Source organism: Squalius cephalus (assembly GCF_949319135.1).
Source record: "Squalius cephalus genome assembly, chromosome: 3".
NCBI classification, from domain to species: Eukaryota; Metazoa; Chordata; class Actinopteri; order Cypriniformes; family Leuciscidae; genus Squalius; species Squalius cephalus.
In genome coordinates this window covers 8,654,528-8,675,852 of record NC_137124.1, presented here as the reverse complement: position 1 = coordinate 8,675,852, position 21,325 = coordinate 8,654,528, and the positions used below count along the sequence as shown (strand labels likewise).

Below are 21,325 nucleotides of genomic sequence, written 5' to 3'. Positions count from 1 at the left end.
CACACACACACACACACACACACACTCTTGACAGCTTCCGGTCTGGTGTGGATGGTCTAGAAGGCTCTCTGAGAATATGAAGCCTGTAACACCGAGACTGATGCTTTAGTTCACACACACACACACACACACACACACACACACACACACACACACACACACACACACACACGTATCCGAGAGCATTGTAATGTTATGCACTCCAGTTTGGTGGTATGAAGTTTGGGCCTCTTCTGTCTCTGCTGGGGTGGCAGAGAAGCCGATCAAACGTTAGTCATGGGGAAGGGACCGTTGCTTCACTTTATTTGGTCATCTCAGTTCCTGTTCTCAAAGGTTTTTTTTCTTTTCTTTTCTTTTCTTTTCTTTTATTTTTTGGTTGTACTTTCCACATCGTTGAAAAACAAAAAAGATTAAAATGGAAGTGAAATAAATTATTTCTGGAATGACACCTGTGTGCAGTTTTTCTTGTCTTTTCTCTGCAATCTGGTGTGTTATGGGCTCTTTACAAAAAAGTAGGTACAAAACACCTGTGAAACGCTTATAGAAGCAACAACTGATACCAAATGTTGATATGCATAGATGTGTTGCTAACACTTTACAATATAAGGTTCATTAGTTAACTACATTAGTTTACATGAACTAAGAACCATAAAAACCCATAAAAATACTAAATAAAATCAAAACACGGTCAGAATATAAAATAGTACAGTCATTTCATTGAAATAAAACAAATTCAATCATTTTTGACCGACACGCGAACAGTACCGGAGGGCTAATAACCAAAAAATCCCATAAAAGTTCTATTTTTGGCGAATATAAAGGCCTTTTCACACCAGGAGTGAAATAAATAACTTCACGTCTGTACAGTAGACGACACATCTCAAACCTTTCAGCTGTGCTGGGTCATCTGAAGTCATTTTAGCTTACTGGTATTTTGAATTGGGTCATCGTATGTCATCAGCAAAGACATTGCTGAATACATATATTTGTATTATTTAATACGTATTACGTAATATTCTGAGTTTCAATTTTTTATTCATTTTGAGGAACACCGTTTTCCCGTTTTTCCCCTGTTCTCATATAGTTGTAATTTAAAAAGTAATGCATTACTTTACTAGTTACATGGAAAAAGTAAGTGATTACATAACTCAAGTTACTTGTAATACATTACCCCCAACACTGTATATATAGGCCTACACAGGCCTATATATCAATGTGGTTGAGTGGTTTAGCTTTGAATGACAGTTGATTAATTGTCTTTTCACCAAATTATGTCATTTTTTGGGGGGGGCAGTTTTCTCCTTTAAAAAAAAAAAAACAACATTTATTAGGAGGGAAATCATTAATTTACAAGGTTATGACCAAAATGATGGGCATAGATAAATAATCCTTTTGGTCATGTTTAAAACTAGTTTTTATGCTAGATTAATTAAATGTTAGGTGATGCATTGACCAAGACAAACCATGAAGTCCATGTGGGAGCGCCTCGTACATTCAAACACAAACTAAGCTCTCAAATCATGTTTAGGCTACTTTTTAAATAGCTTGACTTCATTAAGAGGAATTATAATAGGGATTGTGTTTGCGTGTATAAATGCTAAAACTCATAATAGAGGATCAGAACCTGATGCCGGCTTCAGACGTCACAGGCGATTGACAATGTGTTTTGTTACCGGAGCCGACTCGGTCTGTGTGTTTACTGATTCATCATCGTGTCGCAGTGTGTACACTTTGCGTTACGCATTTGTTTAGCAACCCTTTCTTCTGCTCAGTGCCTGCAAACCGGTTCTGTTCCAGGATGTGTGGGGGGGTTACTATGCAAATAATACCTTTTACAAAAACTTTTCATATTATTGTTATTATCATAACCTTTATTTTACCAGGAAAAGAAGCACATTGAGATTAAGACTCTTTTACAGGAGCGTTCTGGCCAAGACTGACAGACAAAGCTCGTTTGAGTTTAACAGATAGCCTCAATACACACACACAAGCAAATCCATTCAAATTTCAATATCAATACTAGTTAAAACATCTACAGCCCCATGTTTCATTCTCCAAATCGTTTAAAACTGCCCCCCCCCCCCCCCCCCCCCCCCCCCACAATTCAGTACGCAGAGGTGGACAAAGTACACAACTTCCTTACTCGGGTGAAAGTACAGATACTGGTCAAATATTACTCCGTTACAAGTAAAAGTTATAAGGAGTGATTTTTACTGAAGTAAAAGTACATAAGTACTCGTTTTAAAAAGTAGGCTACTTCAGTATCAAAAGTAGATGTCAATGCATTGTTGTATTGTTGCATTGTTGTATGTAATACTTACAGTAGCCTACCTTATGCCTCTGAATCTATGCCTGCCCTCATATCAATTTCTAGAACACAGTTCCAGTAGTGCGATTGAATAAGTGCTCTCAATAACGTCCACAATGGTTTCGGACACCCGGAAACCCGGCTGTTTCATCAAATAGTGCCCTATTTAAAGTGTTTTGGGCTTTTAGTATGAATATGTTATCCTTACTGTCATCTATAAGCTAGTGTGCTCCAAAACAATGACAAAATTCGCGTTTGACCATATACCCAACGCTGAAAATGTTTATTACGTTAAACTGAAGTCGGGTTCTGACGTGAAACTGACTTTCATTTCCAACTGAAATCATCCCCTGACTGACGTTACTACTTTATAAAACGGATAGTTCCGGTCCTTGATTCTGATTGGTTGAGCCGTGTTCGAAGCCGTTACTCGACAAACACACACCTGTGACCGCATTACATTAGTGTTACCAGAGCCCGTCTACGGAGAGCCTGCCCACTCCCTATTAAGCTCTATTGTACCGAATTTTGGTTGTAGTACCAGCAGAGTTCCACTGGGGGCGATCGCCATGAGTGCAAAATGAATGGGAGTCTATGGCGCTAGACGGCTAAATGTATTTCTTTCACCCGATTGCCGTTGATAAATCTCAAATCTGATTGTAGATTTTGCAAGTTCAACATGGGTTTTAGGTCGAAAGTTGAATGAACGAGTACTTATGTCCTTTCGATTTCTTACAGGTTGAGTTGTTGTTGCCCATAACACGCTAGCATTCTGCTAATGAACGCTGATTGGTCAGTGAAGGACTGATTACGACCAGAGATACCGCTTGATGGCATCGTGTCATCCGCAGCGGGACCAGAAACAAACAAAACAAAAACTCTTCTAGCAAGTGTGTTTACCTGTGTCAGCTGTGTTGTCGATGCCTCGAGTGAAAAGAAAGTGCAGAGCGCAAACGCACCAAAGTGACTGAATGATTGGCGTAAAGCTGTATCTCTGGTCGTACATGTATATGACGTCATTGACACTTTAAAAGACTTTTTAAAGCAAATAAGTGACTCAAAAAAATCTAACACCCAGCAATGTGTAATTTATTTGCATCTCCTTTCGAATACTACATTCAAATTACTAGACAAAAAATTATATCCTGAGAAAAGTGGATTTTTATTGGTATAGCGCCATAGACCTCCATTCATTCTGCACTCGTCCTGTGAGCGCCCTCATATGGAACCAGAGTGGAACTGCAACCAGTTCAGAAGCCGGAAGTGTACTGAGAGTGAAACTTCTCGCCATATTAGACATTCTCTGGTGTTACTGCGCAACTGCCCTTTGTGACTCTTTGTTGCTGCATGTGTTGCTTAGCAACCTCTTTGGAACTACATTGCTTGGCAGAGGAATAAATGTGTTATGTAAGTGGTAATGTAGAGCGAGGCGGTTGTTTCCAGGGGGCCAATGTTTCGGAAAAAACTGAAGCTTCCCCGAGCGCCGCCATTGATTAGCGGACCATCACCTGCTGTTAGCATTCCATTGACTCCCATTCATTTTTGGCGTCATTTGACAGCGAATAACTTTACATCTGAGGCGTTTAAAGACTCCATTTGTCCATTATTTAATTCTAAAGAAACACGAAAATGTATAAAATGCTCCATTACCTTGTATCATACATTATGGCCCCGTAGAAGCCGTTTTTATAAAAATAGGCTAACGATTGCGTCATAACCACGCGACTCTCTGTCGCACAGTAGAGAGATTACCGTATGGACAGGAGGAGAAGCTCGCGGGCAATCGGGGGGACATGGAGGCAAAATGACAAAGTAATTAATCAGAATACTTAGCAAAAGTTGCTCCTGCTCCTCGCTCATGGACAACTCTTACTCACACTCTCCGTCTCTGCAAGTTTCGGAAGGGAATGATTCAGATTTCTCTGGGCACAGCTACTAGAAGACAGACGGGTTGCTCACGTCACATCTACGTCATCAAGCTCAGTTTGAGTCTGCGCAGTCGCTCAGCCATCAGGAAGTGAGTGCTTCTAATTGACTTCACTTTTCTCCGTTGAATCCAATGGGGTCGCTGTGTCCATTTCTTTTACTGTCTATGGTTGTTTCGCGTCGGGGTCTTGAATCAGCCTGAAGGGGTTGTATTCGCTATAACAACCGCCTCGCTCTACATTATCCCGCTTATTACATGGCTACCTACAAAATAAATCAATAATTTGACACAAAATATTGATTTAAAAAGGAGTTTATTGATTTAAAAACGATTGCATTGCTTCCGCTAAAGAAAATAGTCTGTTTCGTCTCTACGGTTAGAATCCTGCGTCCATAGCAACGCTCTGTTTTTCATGGCAACGGTGTGTTATACTTAGCAGCGGCTGCTATCAAGAAATAACACACCGCATTCTACATTAGAATTCAACCAAGACATGTAATTACATGATCATAAACTCCTTTTTAAATCAACATTTTGTGTCAAATAAACAAAAAATAATAAATATAAAAAAATACACAAAATAAAATAAAAAATATTAATTTAAATATTTATTTTATTTTAATATTTTATTTATAAAACACGGCTTTGTGGGGCTTATTGCTTTATTCTACCCAAGGACCTTGACAGAATTGTAGTGGAGTAAAAAGTACAATATTTGTCTTTCAAATGTAGTGAAGTTAAAGTAAAAAGTTTCCAGAAAAAAAATAATACTCAAGTAAAGTACAGATCCTCAAAAAGTGTAGTTAAGTACAGTACTCAAGTAAATGTCCTTTGTTACTGTCCACCAACAGACAGTAAGAATAATTCCTGGTACCGTATGCTATAGCTACAAACATACTGTTTACAGTGTAGGTATGAAGATATGATGGAAGTAAACCCAGGATAGATTTATAAATAAAAACATGCCAGTGTTTTTTGTCTTCGGATGGACAAAGCAGACTATCCAACCCGAGCATACAACACACAATGATGAGTGAGGGTTTTAAGATTTATTATGAACCTCAGTGCACCATGATAAACAGTGTCTAAAGCATGTAAACACTGTGAAGATGCATACATATATAGCATTACATGATCATAATATCAACTTTTCTAAATGTCATTGTTAACTGGTTTGCATTCAGGATGAATAACAATGTCTAATGATTGTCAGTGTCTTTAATTGCTTGATCACAACAGAAATGCACCTGTTTTTCTACTATTGTGCTGCACTGATGATGAAGGAAGGGTGTGTGTGACGTGCTCACCTGTGGTCACGATGGCTTTTTGGTTTCCTCCCCCCCGTGAACAGCAGAGTGTCGACACAAACGACTCTCTCTCACATACACACACACACACCCTCTGAAGACCAGGCTTTGGGCAAGTACACTGTTTTCTACACTTCTGCAAATATTTGCATCACTTGTTTTATGTGGTATCGCATTTCTGAACTGTTCCTGTGTCTCATGACTTTTTGTAAGAGTTTTTTTTTTATGTTTTAGGACTTTTTTGCTTTTAAATGAGCTTTTACACATCAACAAAGTTGTCTAGAAGTGTAATGTTTCTCATTTAGTGTTAGTTTATGCGTGTTCAGGCACTGCGGCTTTAATTGTAAATGACAGTAGCACTTCTTAATACTTTCAAAAAAAAAATCACATCCTCGAGGGTTTCTAGAGCACTTGTTTTTACAGCCGTGTCTAATGCTTCATGCTAAACGTTTTGCATCCTGGAGAACCTGGAGGGTATTTACATGTAAAATAAGGAGGGAAATATATGAAAATCCAGTTTCCCGGACCTCACTTACGTCCTTTCATTTCATGTTGTTCTGTGGACATTGGCAGCGTTTCTGCTCCATGATTTTCCATCACTTTTCCTTCCTCGTATTATGTTCTGATGCTCTTTACAGGGAGAACAAAGGGTGTGGGAATTTGCATTGTGTTCCCCTGTGCCGGGGCGAGGAAGTGACCGTCCTTACGGGTGGAGAAGGGATTTTTCTCTTTCGATCCGGCTCGAGTTTCAACGTGATCTCTGATTGTAGTGGATATAATACATCGTGGCCGTATCCATTTAATGTGATGCAATTTAAATCCTCTCTGTTCACAAACCTGTCTAGACTTGCTATACAACTGCCTAAAATTGTGCTCAAAAAGTACTTCATTTTAGATTATGTGAGCTATGCAAAAATGGGACAGGTTTCGGTAGATGCACGGATAACTGTTTTTACTCTCGGCTTTTGAGTTTTTTTGTGATGCTATAACCTTTAAAACAATATCCAGTGTGGTTTTAATGTTATTATGCTCTTTCAACACAGTTTAGCTCTGCTATTCATGTAACCTAATGTCTGCTAGCAACAAGTCTATTTATAGTGGAAATATCATTACCTGTTGTATGGGTTTAGGCCATGATAACACAAAAGAGTAATTCATGTGTAATTTATGTGACATGTTCAGGTTAAATTGAAACTGGAAAACCCTCGCGAATAATAATTAAATGTAATCTCACTAAAGTATAATAATAATAATTATAAAAAGGATAGATTTCAGATATAGACATTGAATAACCAAATGTAAAATAACTGGATAGTCTTCACTGTACAAATTAAATGGATTTATCCTTATTAAAGTTAAAGCTACAAAAGTTATTCAGTTTTTCTTTGTCCTTTTTTGTTTGACTAACATTAAAATCATAGCCTGGGAAAACCCTGACGAACTTCCGGCAAATTTGAGATTTGCTCTGCAAGTCCGTCTGGCCAGGAGCCCATTCAAGCACGTTTCCAATTTTTCCAAATCGAGGCACCAATCACAAACGTTGAGGCGGGCTTTACACGATGCCGATAGCGCAGCGACGTTGAAGCAGATTTTGTACATAACAAAGATGGCTGCCGCCGTGGAACATCTGCAATATCACTTGTTCGAATCAGCTATCGCGTCTGTTTTAAGCGATTTGAACGTTTCCTTTTTGTTAAAAACCGAGCAAAGAACAACACTCGAAGCCTTCATATCTAAAAAAAGATGTTGTTGCAGTCTTGCCGACTGGATTCGGCAAAAGTCTGATATACCAGCTTGCCCCGTTGGTGGCTAAACGAATGGGTCTTAGCGAGAGCCCCCTGGTAATGGTTATTTCTCCATTGGTAGCCGTAGCCCTCATGGAGGATCAGGTCAAGGAAGCGACCAAGCTTGGACTCTCAGCTCTACAAATTGGCACTGACAACGAAGAATTAATTCGAAGCGGTCGCCAGCAGCTCTGCATATGTCATCTCCTTCATCTCTCTGATTGGTTTTAGGTCTATCCAATGCGCCCAGAGGCATTTGAGCGGCGTCCGCTGGTGACGGCCCTTTGGAAATGGGCTGTGAATGAACCTTACCCTGTCGTGGAAATTACTTTCACGACTTTAAATAATAATTGGAAGACAGCTGGAAATTTCAAAAGTTATAAAGATCTTTATTTCTTGCAAGAAAGGCTGTTCACACATCAGTCAGAGTCTGATATGAGAAGGCGCTGACTTCTCCTTTTTGCCCAGCTTATATACCCTTAACACATCCTGGTCTGTCTCAAAAGATCGCCTTGGTTTACCTTAAAAGGATTTTTGTTCAAGATCTCTTGTCTAACATAAATTCTATCTAGACAGAACAATATCACGTCTGCAAAAGTTTCCTGTTATTAGCTGCAGCTTTTTTACACATTTTGCTTATCTCTATTTTCATCAAAGCTGCGCACATACTTTTCACACTTGAAGTATACAATAGGTCACTTGAAGTACACATTGTCTCTTTGTTACTTAGTCTTCTAACCCAGAACATCTTGTCCCTGCAAACTTATCTTAACTTATACATTTCTAAAACTTGGTTACATATCTTTAATAATGTACTTTAGCTTATATGATTATTTCTTTAAATGCTTATGAGTAAAAATAAATGTTCAACGTTAACACAAGTTGCACACACCTAAAAGTAAAAAACACATCTAAATGTAAAATTTCCATTACAACCCAGACCCACTCTCAGTTACAACTGAGAAGAGTCTGGTGTCAACCAGGGTATTAAAATCACAGACAGCAGGTGAAATATTAGGCTGCTGTCTCTTTAAGAGCTAATACACAGATATAATACAGCTCTTGCTCTTGCATTGATCAAGACAAGCACATGTGGGAGCGCTCTCAAATCATGTTTACTGTTTAAATAGCTTGACTTCATTTAGAGGAAGACTACATGGTTTATTTTACCGGATGAAACAGGACAACACAAAATAATAATAGTAATTATAATTATAGCTGCTGTCTCTTTAAGACCTGATGCACAGATCCAATACACTGATACTGATGCACATGTTGTCTTTCTCTACTGTTTAGTTCACTTGAGCCATAACCGACTGTTTACTACTCTGAGACGGGCATTTTTTGACAGAATTTTATACCATTGCATTGTTAGCATTCATAAAAATGTTACAGACCAACTGGCAATTGACAATTGACGAGTTTAGGCCCTCTGCAAACTGTTCCATGTATTATGCATTTTAGCAAACGTAACGGTTTATTAATTTAAGTCATTTAACTTTCATTTTGAGGCCACACCCTTCTCCCCATCAAATAAATGCTGAATTCAGAAGCACATACTCTTACAATTTCTGCCGTAGAAAGTAAAAATAGAGTAGTATTTGTTCCTAATTCAGCAAAACGGGGCTCGGGAAGATGTTGTAGATTTAGGGTGCTACGAGATATTTGTTTATACGAGAACACTCGTATAAACAGCATAGGCCTACGCATTGGGACGTTTGAGATATATTGATAATGCTTGCAATCATAATCATGGGCGGTGCTGGGGAGGGGCTAGCAGGTGCTTCAGCACCCCGAGAAAGACCAAAGCACCCCGATAGCACCCGCAAAAATAATTTCTGGAAGCAATTATATTCAGGCTGTATTCTATGGAAGCCCTGAACCGCATGGTGAAGAGAAAAAAAGAAAACGTATCTTGTTATTCCAAGATATTAAGTCGTTATTTCAACATATCTCGTTATTTCAACATAATATATCATTATTTCGACATAATAAGTTGTTATTTCAACATAATATCTGTTATTTCGACATAATATCTAATTATTTCGACATAATAAGGGGACATTGGTCAATGGCGAGAGACAACAAATATTTTGATCTCGTTTGAATTATGCCCTGAATTACACATATGATGTTTGTCAATTTAAAAGATACATTCTTAAGTCAAGAAAGTCGCAGTTTGATGTAAAACTGGTGAGGTATAAGACTGTGAAAATACGTAATTACAAAGACTACAAACCCAAAAGGCGCACATGTGACGTCATACCTTTTCTCTCAATGAATGAAGCTAACTTTACTGAAGCTAACGTCTGTCATGTTTTCTGTAGTCTTACGTTATAATCGTAACGTTACGCCGTCATGCCTGAGAGTGGGGTTTTGTACCAGACTTTTTTAGGGGTTCAAGCACGAAGTGCTGAAACCCTATTGTAATTGTACTGATTTTTATTATTATTAGGGGTTCAAGCACGAAGTGCTGAAACCCTATTGTAATTGTGCTGATTTTTATTAGGGGTTCAAGCACGAAGTGCTGAAACCCTATTGTAATTGTACTGATTTTTATTATTAGGGGTTCAAGCACGAAGTGCTGAAACCCTATTGTAATTGTGCTGATTTTTATTATTATTAGGGGTTCAAGCACGAAGTGCTGAAACCCTATTGTAATTGTAAGGATTTTTAGGGGTTCAAGCACGAAGTGCTGAAACCCTATTGTAATTGTAAGGATTTTTATTATTAGGGGTTCAAGCACGAAGTGCTGAAACCCTATTGTAATTGTAAGGATTTTTATTATTATTATTATTATTCTTCTCCGCTAAAACGCATCGTGCAGCCCAAACCGTAAGAGCTGGAACTTTGAAACTTTGACAGATGGTAGTACAAAAATCGAGGAAAGGTTCAGAGATTATGACCCCGATTGGCCCATAGGTGGCGCTATAACAACCAAAAGCGCGAAACTGCTCATAACTCCTAGACCGTATGTCGTAGACTCAAGTGTCTTATATCATTGGAAAGCTGGACGCCTGACGAACAAAACGTATATCTCCGATTTCATTTCCGCCATGATAGATTTTCCGCCATTTTGAATTTTGTCAAAAATCTATTTTTGCGAACTAGTCCCTGGTTTTTTGCCCGATTGGAACCAAACTAATGCAGAAATGTTCTCTGGAGACTGAATATCAATAATTATCGAAAAAAAGTGGAAATTTCGATTCACGGTCACTAAGGGGCGCCAAAACGTACGTTGTGGGAGGGGCCTATTTTACTAAAATGGCTGTAACTCCCGATGTAAATGAGGTATCTTCACCAAACTTGGTACACATGTGTATGAGCTTACTCTGGGGTCACAGTAAAAAAATCGCGACGATTGGCCTCATGGTGGCGCTATAAAATGAAAAAAACATAAAACAGGCTATAACCACCTGACCGTTAGTCCGATTGACTTGAAAATTGGTATGCAGTGTCTTGGTCCAAGGTGCCATGTATGTGTATGAGGACATTTGCGTATCTCAAAAAACATGGCCGCCATTGGCCAATGAAATTTTAACACCTATTAGACAAGGTTAACGGAGGCCGATCGGAACGAAACTCAATGGGCATGTTCGGCTCATGGCCCTAAAGGTCTGTAAGAATTTTGAAAGAAATTGGCCACTAGTTGGCGCTAACGAGTTTTACGGCTCTGTAATCACGTGGTGTTACAAATATCCACACAATATGCATATCATTTGATAGATCTCCTCATCCTGAACAACTTTGCCTCAAGAACCATTGCTGTCAATCAAACTGTTCATTAATTATTCATTAATATGTTAAAAAACTACTTTTGCGAACTAGTCCTAGGTTTTTTGCCCGATCGGAACCAGACCAGTCTAGGACAATTCTCTGGACTCTCTAGATCAATAATTATCAAAAAAAAGTTGAACTTTTGCATTTGGATGGCTGTAATAGGGTCATTTATAAAATGGGCGTGGCAAAATACACTAAAAACCCTATAAATCCTAAATAAAAACTCAGAACTTCACAAAAATTGGTCAGCATATGTGACATAACATCATTAACAAGCATGAAAAATTCTATGGAGATCGGACGATAGGTGGCGCTATAACTGTTAAAAAGCTTTAAAATCATATATTTCCTATGGTAAACTGCCTGTATTGGCTGTAAATGGTCTTTTCCATCTCTGATCATATAATTTTCATATCATAATGTTCAAAACTAGTGCAATACAATTCTCTGGACTCACTAGATCAATAATTGTCAGAAAAAGTTGAACTACTTCATTTGGATAGCTATAATAGGTTCACTTCAAAATCTGGCCTTTACCAAGTGTCCCCGAAAGCCTATATCTCTTTAATCAATGCTCAGACCTTCTTAAAAACAAGTCAGAACGTGTGAAATATTACCCTGAACTAGCATGAAAATTTTCAGACAGATCGGACAAAATTTGCCTCTATAACAGTTAAAAAGGTGAAAATGATATGAATTAATGGCATGTTAAGCCAATAAGTGGTATTTTACTGCCCCCTGCTGTTTAAAATAGTCATTTTCTCATATTGGTATTGGTATCAGCCATGGTAAATCATGATAAATTATGGTGTGTGTGTGTGTGTGTGTGTGTGTGTGTGTGTGTGTGTGTGTGTGTGGTACAAATATAACAAAGGTTTTATTTTCCAACATGAAAACAAACATAACAGAGTGCTAGTGCACAAACAATAACTGACAATGATAATGGATGAGAGGGGAACTTAAATACACAGATCAAGACAAGGACAACAGGTGACGGTTATGATGATGAGGAGCAGGTGATGATGAGGAGGGTGATGAGGAGCAGGTGCAGGTGATGACGACAGATGGTGAATGTGATGAAGACAGAAGGTGAATGTGATGAAGGTGAATGTGACACCAATATCACTGAAACATTTGTGTGTGTGTGTGTGTGTGTGTGTGTGTGTGTGTGTGTGTGTGTGTGTGTGTGTGTAGCATTATTGTGTGTAGCATATGTAGCAAGTATGCATTATTGAGTTAACATGGAAACACTGGTTTGCTTTAGTGCAGAAAACTGGTCAAAATCATGAGGTTTAAAGTGAAAGTGAGCCAATAAGTGGTCTTCTACTGCCCTCTGCTGGCCATTCTACTTATTAATTAAATTTTTCCACATGTGCTTGCATTTATACTTGAATACACACTAAAAATCACTTATATAGCAATAACTATTATAACACAATCATATTTTGTCAGTGTTAATCACTTTATTTGCACTGACACTTCAAATAATTGCTAGTAATGTGGTAAATCATGGTAAATCATGGTTAACTATGCTGTGTGTGTGTGTGTGTGTGTGTGTGTGTGTGTGTGTGTGTGTGTGTGTGTGTGTGTGTGTGTGTGTGTGTGTAAGCATGCATTGAGTTAACATGGATAAACTGGTTTGCTTTAGTGCAGAAAACTGGTTTAAAGTGAAAGTGAGCCAATAAGTGGTCTTCTACTGCCCTCTGCTGGCCATTCTACTTATTAATGAAATATTTCAACATGTGCTTGCATTCATACTTGAATACACACTAAAAAAATCACTTATATAGCAATAACTATTATAACACAATCATATTTTGTCAGTGTTAATCACTTTATTTGCACTGACACTTCAAATAATTGCTAGTAATGTGATAAATCAGGCTAGAAACATGGTAAATCAAAGTAAATAATACTAGATTGTCGTTTATCTCCTGGTAAATAATACTAGAACGTGGTATATCATGGTAAATCATGGTTAACTATGCTGTGTGTGTATGTGTGTGTGTGTGTGTGTGTGTGTGTGTGTGTGTGTGTGTGTGTGTGTGTGTGTGTGTGTGTGTGTGTGTGTGTGTGTGTGTGTGTGTGTGTGTAAGCATGCATTGAGTTAACATGGAAAAACTGGTTTGCTTTAGTGCAGAAAACTGGTTTAAAGTGAAAGTGAGCCAATAAGTGGTCTTCTAGTGCCCTCTGCTGGCCATTCTACTTAATAATGAAATATTTTACAAGTGCTTTTGCATTCATACTTGGACACACACTAAAAATCACGTATATAACTAACTATTATAACACAATAATATTTTGTCAGTGTTCATCACCTCATTTGCACTGACACTTCACATAATTGCTAGTAATGTGGTTAATCATGCTAGAAACATTGTAAATCATAGTAAATAATACTGAAATGAGGTGTATCAAGGTAAATCATGCTAGAATCCTAATAAATCATTCTGGAACATGGTATATGATAGTAAATCATGCTAGAATCATATTAAATAATTCTAGAATGTGGCAAATCGTTGTGGGAGGAGCCTATTTTACTCAAATGGCTATAACTCAAGAAGTAAATGAGATATCTTCACCAAACTCAGTACACATGTGTATGGGTTCAATTTGAGGTCACAGTAAACAATTTTATGGAGATCGGACCATAGGTGGCGCTATAACTGTTAAAAAGCTTTAAAACCATATATATCCCATGGCAAATTGCCTGTATTGGCTGTAAATGGTCTTTTCCATCTATTATGTCAGTGGTTACATGCTTGCTAAATAAATCTTAATAACTTTTGATGCTTTTGTGCTTAAATGCCTTAAAGGCCTTAACTGCTTGAACCCCGATAAATGCTGCTTGCAGCTTTAATTATTATTATTATTCTTCTCCGCTAAAACGCATCGTGCAGCCCAAACCGTAAGAGCTGGAACTTTGAAACTTTGACAGATGGTAGTACAAAAATCGAGGAAAGGTTCAGAGATTATGACCCCGATTGGCCCATAGGTGGCGCTATAACAACCAAAAGCGCGAAACTGCTCATAACTCCTAGACCGTATGTCGTAGACTCAAGTGTCTTATATCATTGGAAAGCTGGACGCCTGACGAACAAAACGTATATCTCCGATTTCATTTCCGCCATGATAGATTTTCCGCCATTTTGAATTTTGTCAAAAATCTATTTTTGCGAACTAGTCCCTGGTTTTTTGCCCGATTGGAACCAAACTAATGCAGAAATGTTCTCTGGAGACTGAATATCAATAATTATCGAAAAAAAGTGGAAATTTCGATTCACGGTCACTAAGGGGCGCCAAAACGTACGTTGTGGGAGGGGCCTATTTTACTAAAATGGCTGTAACTCCCGATGTAAATGAGGTATCTTCACCAAACTTGGTACACATGTGTATGAGCTTACTCTGGGGTCACAGTAAAAAAATCGCGACGATTGGCCTCATGGTGGCGCTATAAAATGAAAAAAACATAAAACAGGCTATAACCACCTGACCGTTAGTCCGATTGACTTGAAAATTGGTATGCAGTGTCTTGGTCCAAGGTGCCATGTATGTGTATGAGGACATTTGCGTATCTCAAAAAACATGGCCGCCATTGGCCAATGAAATTTTAACACCTATTAGACAAGGTTAACGGAGGCCGATCGGAACGAAACTCAATGGGCATGTTCGGCTCATGGCCCTAAAGGTCTGTAAGAATTTTGAAAGAAATTGGCCACTAGTTGGCGCTAACGAGTTTTACGGCTCTGTAATCACGTGGTGTTACAAATATCCACACAATATGCATATCATTTGATAGATCTCCTCATCCTGAACAACTTTGCCTCAAGAACCATTGCTGTCAATCAAACTGTTCATTAATTATTCATTAATATGTTAAAAAACTACTTTTGCGAACTAGTCCTAGGTTTTTTGCCCGATCGGAACCAGACCAGTCTAGGACAATTCTCTGGACTCTCTAGATCAATAATTATCAAAAAAAAGTTGAACTTTTGCATTTGGATGGCTGTAATAGGGTCATTTATAAAATGGGCGTGGCAAAATACACTAAAAACCCTATAAATCCTAAATAAAAACTCAGAACTTCACAAAAATTGGTCAGCATATGTGACATAACATCATTAACAAGCATGAAAAATTCTATGGAGATCGGACGATAGGTGGCGCTATAACTGTTAAAAAGCTTTAAAATCATATATTTCCTATGGTAAACTGCCTGTATTGGCTGTAAATGGTCTTTTCCATCTCTGATCATATAATTTTCATATCATAATGTTCAAAACTAGTGCAATACAATTCTCTGGACTCACTAGATCAATAATTGTCAGAAAAAGTTGAACTACTTCATTTGGATAGCTATAATAGGTTCACTTCAAAATCTGGCCTTTACCAAGTGTCCCCGAAAGCCTATATCTCTTTAATCAATGCTCAGACCTTCTTAAAAACAAGTCAGAACGTGTGAAATATTACCCTGAACTAGCATGAAAATTTTCAGACAGATCGGACAAAATTTGCCTCTATAACAGTTAAAAAGGTGAAAATGATATGAATTAATGGCATGTTAAGCCAATAAGTGGTATTTTACTGCCCCCTGCTGTTTAAAATAGTCATTTTCTCATATTGGTATTGGTATCAGCCATGGTAAATCATGATAAATGATGGTGTGTGTGTGTGTGTGTGTGTGTGTGTGTGTGTGTGTGTGTGTGTGTGTGTGTGTGTGTGTGTGTGTGTGGTACAAATATAACAAAGGTTTTATTTTCCAACATGAAAACAAACATAACAGAGTGCTAGTGCACAAACAATAACCGACAATGATAATGGATGAGAGGGGAACTTAAATACACAGATCAAGACAAGGACAACAGGTGACGGTTATGATGATGAGGAGCAGGTGATGATGAGGAGGGTGATGAGGAGCAGGTGCAGGTGATGACGACAGATGGTGAATGTGATGAAGACAGAAGGTGAATGTGATGAAGGTGAATGTGACACTAATATCACTGAAACATTTGTGTGTGTGTGTGTGTGTGTGTGTGTGTGTGTGTGTGTGTGTGTGTGTGTGTGTGTGTGTGTAGCATTCGTGTGTGTAGCATATGTAGCAAGTATGCATTATTGAGTTAACATGGAAACACTGGTTTGCTTTAGTGCAGAAAACTGGTCAAAATCATGAGGTTTAAAGTGAAAGTGAGCCAATAAGTGGTCTTCTACTGCCCTCTGCTGGCCATTCTACTTATTAATTAAATTTTTCCACATGTGCTTGCATTTATACTTGAATACACACTAAAAATCACTTATATAGCAATAACTATTATAACACAATCATATTTTGTCAGTGTTAATCACTTTATTTGCACTGACACTTCAAATAATTGCTAGTAATGTGGTAAATCATGGTAAATCATGGTTAACTATGCTGTGTGTGTGTGTGTGTGTGTGTGTGTGTGTGTGTGTGTGTGTGTGTGTGTGTGTGTGTGTGTAAGCATGCATTGAGTTAACATGGATAAACTGGTTTGCTTTAGTGCAGAAAACTGGTTTAAAGTGAAAGTGAGCCAATAAGTGGTCTTCTACTGCCCTCTGCTGGCCATTCTACTTATTAATGAAATATTTCAACATGTGCTTGCATTCATACTTGAATACACACTAAAAAAATCACTTATATAGCAATAACTATTATAACACAATCATATTTTGTCAGTGTTAATCACTTTATTTGCACTGACACTTCAAATAATTGCTAGTAATGTGATAAATCAGGCTAGAAACATGGTAAATCAAAGTAAATAATACTAGATTGTCGTTTATCTCCTGGTAAATAATACTAGAACGTGGTATATCATGGTAAATCATGGTTAACTATGCTGTGTGTGTATGTGTGTGTGTGTGTGTGTGTGTGTGTGTGTGTGTGTGTGTGTGTGTGTGTGTGTGTGTGTGTGTGTGTGTGTGTGTGTGTGTGTGTGTGTAAGCATGCATTGAGTTAACATGGAAAAACTGGTTTGCTTTAGTGCAGAAAACTGGTTTAAAGTGAAAGTGAGCCAATAAGTGGTCTTCTAGTGCCCTCTGCTGGCCATTCTACTTAATAATGAAATATTTTACAAGTGCTTTTGCATTCATACTTGGACACACACTAAAAATCACGTATATAACTAACTATTATAACACAATAATATTTTGTCAGTGTTCATCACCTCATTTGCACTGACACTTCACATAATTGCTAGTAATGTGGTTAATCATGCTAGAAACATTGTAAATCATAGTAAATAATACTGAAATGAGGTGTATCAAGGTAAATCATGCTAGAATCCTAATAAATCATTCTGGAACATGGTATATGATAGTAAATCATGCTAGAATCATATTAAATAATTCTAGAATGTGGCAAATCGTTGTGGGAGGAGCCTATTTTACTCAAATGGCTATAACTCAAGAAGTAAATGAGATATCTTCACCAAACTCAGTACACATGTGTATGGGTTCAATTTGAGGTCACAGTAAACAATTTTATGGAGATCGGACCATAGGTGGCGCTATAACTGTTAAAAAGCTTTAAAACCATATATATCCCATGGCAAATTGCCTGTATTGGCTGTAAATGGTCTTTTCCATCTATTATGTCAGTGGTTACATGCTTGCTAAATAAATCTTAATAACTTTTGATGCTTTTGTGCTTAAATGCCTTAAAGGCCTTAACTGCTTGAACCCCGATAAATGCTGCTTGCAGCTTTAATTATTATTATTATTATTATTATTCCGCCGTAAAACGCATCGTGCAGCCCAAACCGTAAGAGCTGGAACTTTGAAACTTTGACATATGGTAGTACAAAAATCGAGGAAAGGTTCAGAGATTATGACCCCGATTGGCCCATAGGTGGCGCTATAACAACCAAAAGCGCGAAACTGCTCATAACTCCTAGACCGTATGTCGTAGACTCAAGTGTCTTATATCATTGGAAAGCTGGACGCCTGACGAACAAAACGTATATCTCCGATTTCATTTCCGCCATGATAGATTTTCCGCCATTTTGAATTTTGTCAAAAATCTACTTTTGCGAACTAGTCCCTGGTTTTTTGCCCGATTGGAACCAATCTAGTGCAGAAATGTTCTCTGGAGACTGAATATCAATAATTATCGAAAAAAAGTGGAAATTTCGATTCACGGTCGCTAAGGGGCGCCAAAACGTACGTTGTGGGAGGGGCCTATTTTACTAAAATGGCTATAACTCCCGATGTAAATGAGGTATCTTCACCAAACTTGGTACACATGTGTATGAGCTTACTCTGGGGTCACAGTAAAAAAATCGCGACGATTGGCCTCATGGTGGCGCTATAAAATGAAAAAAACATAAAACAGGCTATAACCACCTGACCGTTAGTCCGTTTGACTTGAAAATTGGTATGCAGTGTCTTGGTCCAAGGTGCCATGTATGTGTATGAGGACATTGGCGTATCTCAAAAAACATGGCCGCCATCGGCCAACGAAGTTTGAGCACCTATTAGACAAGGTTAACGGAGGCCGATCGGAACGAAACTCAATGGGCATGTTCGGCTCATGGCCCTAAAGGTCTGTAAGAATTTTGAAAGAAATCGGCCACTAGTTGGCGCTAACGAGTTTTACGGCTCTGTAATCACGTGGTGTTACAAATATCCACACAATATGCATATCATTTGATAGATCTCCTCATCCTGAACAACTTTGCCTCAAGAACCATTGCTGTCAATCAAACTGTTCATTAATTATTCATTAATATGTTAAAAACCTACTTTTGCGAACTAGTCCTAGGTTTTTTGCCCGATCGGAACCAGACCAGTCTAGGACAATTCTCTGGACTCTCTAGATCAATAATTATCCAAAAAAAGTTGAACTTTTGCATTTGGATGGCTGTAATAGGGTAATTTATAAAATGGGCGTGTCAAAATACATTAAAAAGCCTATAAATCCTAAATAAAAACTCAGAACTTCACAAAAATTGGTCAGCCTATGTGTCATAACATCATTAACAAGCATGCAAAATTCTATGGAGATCGGACGATAGTTGGCGCTATAACTGTTAAAAAGCTTTAAAATCATATATTTCCTATGGTAAACTGCCTGTATTGGCTGTAAATGGTCTTTTCCATCTCTGATCATATAATTTTCATATCATAATGTTCAAAACTAGTGCAATACAATTCTCTGGACTCACTAGATCAATAATTGTCAGAAAAAGTTGAACTACTTCATTTGGATAGCTATAATAGGTTCACTTCAAAATCTGGCCTTTACCAAGTGTCCCCGAAAGCCTATATCTCTTTAATCAATGCTCAGACCTTCTTAAAAACAAGTCAGAACGTGTGAAATATCACCCTGAACAAGCATGAAAATTTTCAGACAGATCGGACAAAATTTGCCTCTATAACAGTTAAAAAGGTGAAAATGATATGAATTAATGGCATGTTAAGCCAATAAGTGGTATTTTACTGCCCCCTGCTGTTTAAAATAGTCATTTTCTCATATTGGTATTGGTATCAGCCATGGTAAATCATGATAAATGATGGTGTGTGTGTGTGTGTGTGTGTGTGTGTGGTACAAATATAACAAAGGTTTTATTTTCCAACATGAAAACAAACATAACAGAGTGCTAGTGCACAAACAATAACCGACAATGATAATGGATGAGAGGGGAACTTAAATACACAGATCAAGACAAGGACAACAGGTGACGGTTATGATGATGAGGAGCAGGTGATGATGAGGAGGGTGATGAGGAGCAGGTGCAGGTGATGACGACAGATGGTGAATGTGATGAAGACAGAAGGTGAATGTGATGAAGGTGAATGTGACACCAATATCACTGAAACATTTGTGTGTGTGTGTGTGTGTGTGTGTGTGTGTGTGTGTGTGTGTGTGTGTGTAGCATTATTGTGTGTAGCATATGTAGCAAGTATGCATTATTGAGTTAACATGGAAACACTGGTTTGCTTTAGTGCAGAAAACTGGTCAAAATCATGAGGTTTAAAGTGAAAGTGAGCCAATAAGTGGTCTTCTACTGCCCTCTGCTGGCCATTCTACTTATTAATTAAATTTTTCCACATGTGCTTGCATTTATACTTGAATACACACTAAAAATCACTTATATAGCAATAACTATTATAACACAATCATATTTTGTCAGTGTTAATCACTTTATTTGCACTGACACTTCAAATAATTGCTAGTAATGTGGTAAATCATGGTAAATCATGGTTAACTATGCTGTGTGTGTGTGTGTGTGTGTGTGTGTGTGTGTGTGTGTGTGTGTGTGTGTGTGTGTGTGTGTGTGTGTGTGTGTGTGTAAGCATGCATTGAGTTAACATGGATAAACTGGTTTGCTTTAGTGCAGAAAACTGGTTTAAAGTGAAAGTGAGCCAATAAGTGGTCTTCTACTGCCCTCTGCTGGCCATTCTACTTATTAATGAAATATTTCAACATGTGCTTGCATTCATACTTGAATACACACTAAAAAAATCACTTATATAGCAATAACTATTATAACACAATCATATTTTGTCAGTGTTAATCACTTTATTTGCACTGACACTTCAAATAATTGCTAGTAATGTGATAAATCAGGCTAGAAACATGGTAAATCAAAGTAAATAATACTAGATTGTCGTTTATCTCCTGGTAAATAATACTAGAACGTGGTATATCATGGTAAACCATGGTTAACTATGCTGTGTGTGTATGTGTGTGTGTGTGTGTGTGTGTGTGTGTGTGTGTGTGTGTGTGTGTGTGTGTGTAAGCATGCATTGAGTTAACATGGAAAAACTGGTTTGCTTTAGTGCAGAAAACTGGTTTAAAGTGAAAGTGAGCCAATAAGTGGTCTTCTAGTGCCCTCTGCTGGCCATTCTACTTAATAATGAAATATTTTACATGTGCTTTTGCATTCATACTTGGACACACACTAAAAATCACGTATATAACTAACTATTATAACACAATAATATTTTGTCAGTGTTCATCACCTCATTTGCACTGACACTTGACATAATTGCTAGTAATGTGGTTAATCATGCTAGAAACATTGTAAATCATAGTAAATAATACTGAAATGAGGTGTATCAAGGTAAATCATGCTAGAATCCTAATAAATCATTCTGGAACATGGTATATGATAGTAAATCATGCTAGAATCATATTAAATAATTCTAGAATGTGGCAAATCGTTGTGGGAGGAGCCTATTTTACTCAAATGGCTAT

At 37.8% G+C, this 21,325-nt stretch overlaps 1 protein-coding gene across 2 annotated transcripts in view; it reads left to right on the top strand.

The window, feature by feature from the left end:
• The first annotated feature begins 5,411 nt into the window (after positions 1-5,411).
• Positions 5,412-21,325, top strand: part of ponzr6 (plac8 onzin related protein 6) — a 32,991-nt gene continuing 17,077 nt past the window's right edge. The window contains exon 1 of one of the 2 annotated variants that reach the window (XM_079867686.1): positions 5,412-5,654. The gene's annotated coding sequence lies outside the window, so the exon portion shown is untranslated. The remainder of the gene's footprint in view (positions 5,655-21,325) is intronic. The other variant, XM_079867685.1, reaches the window with a different exon arrangement.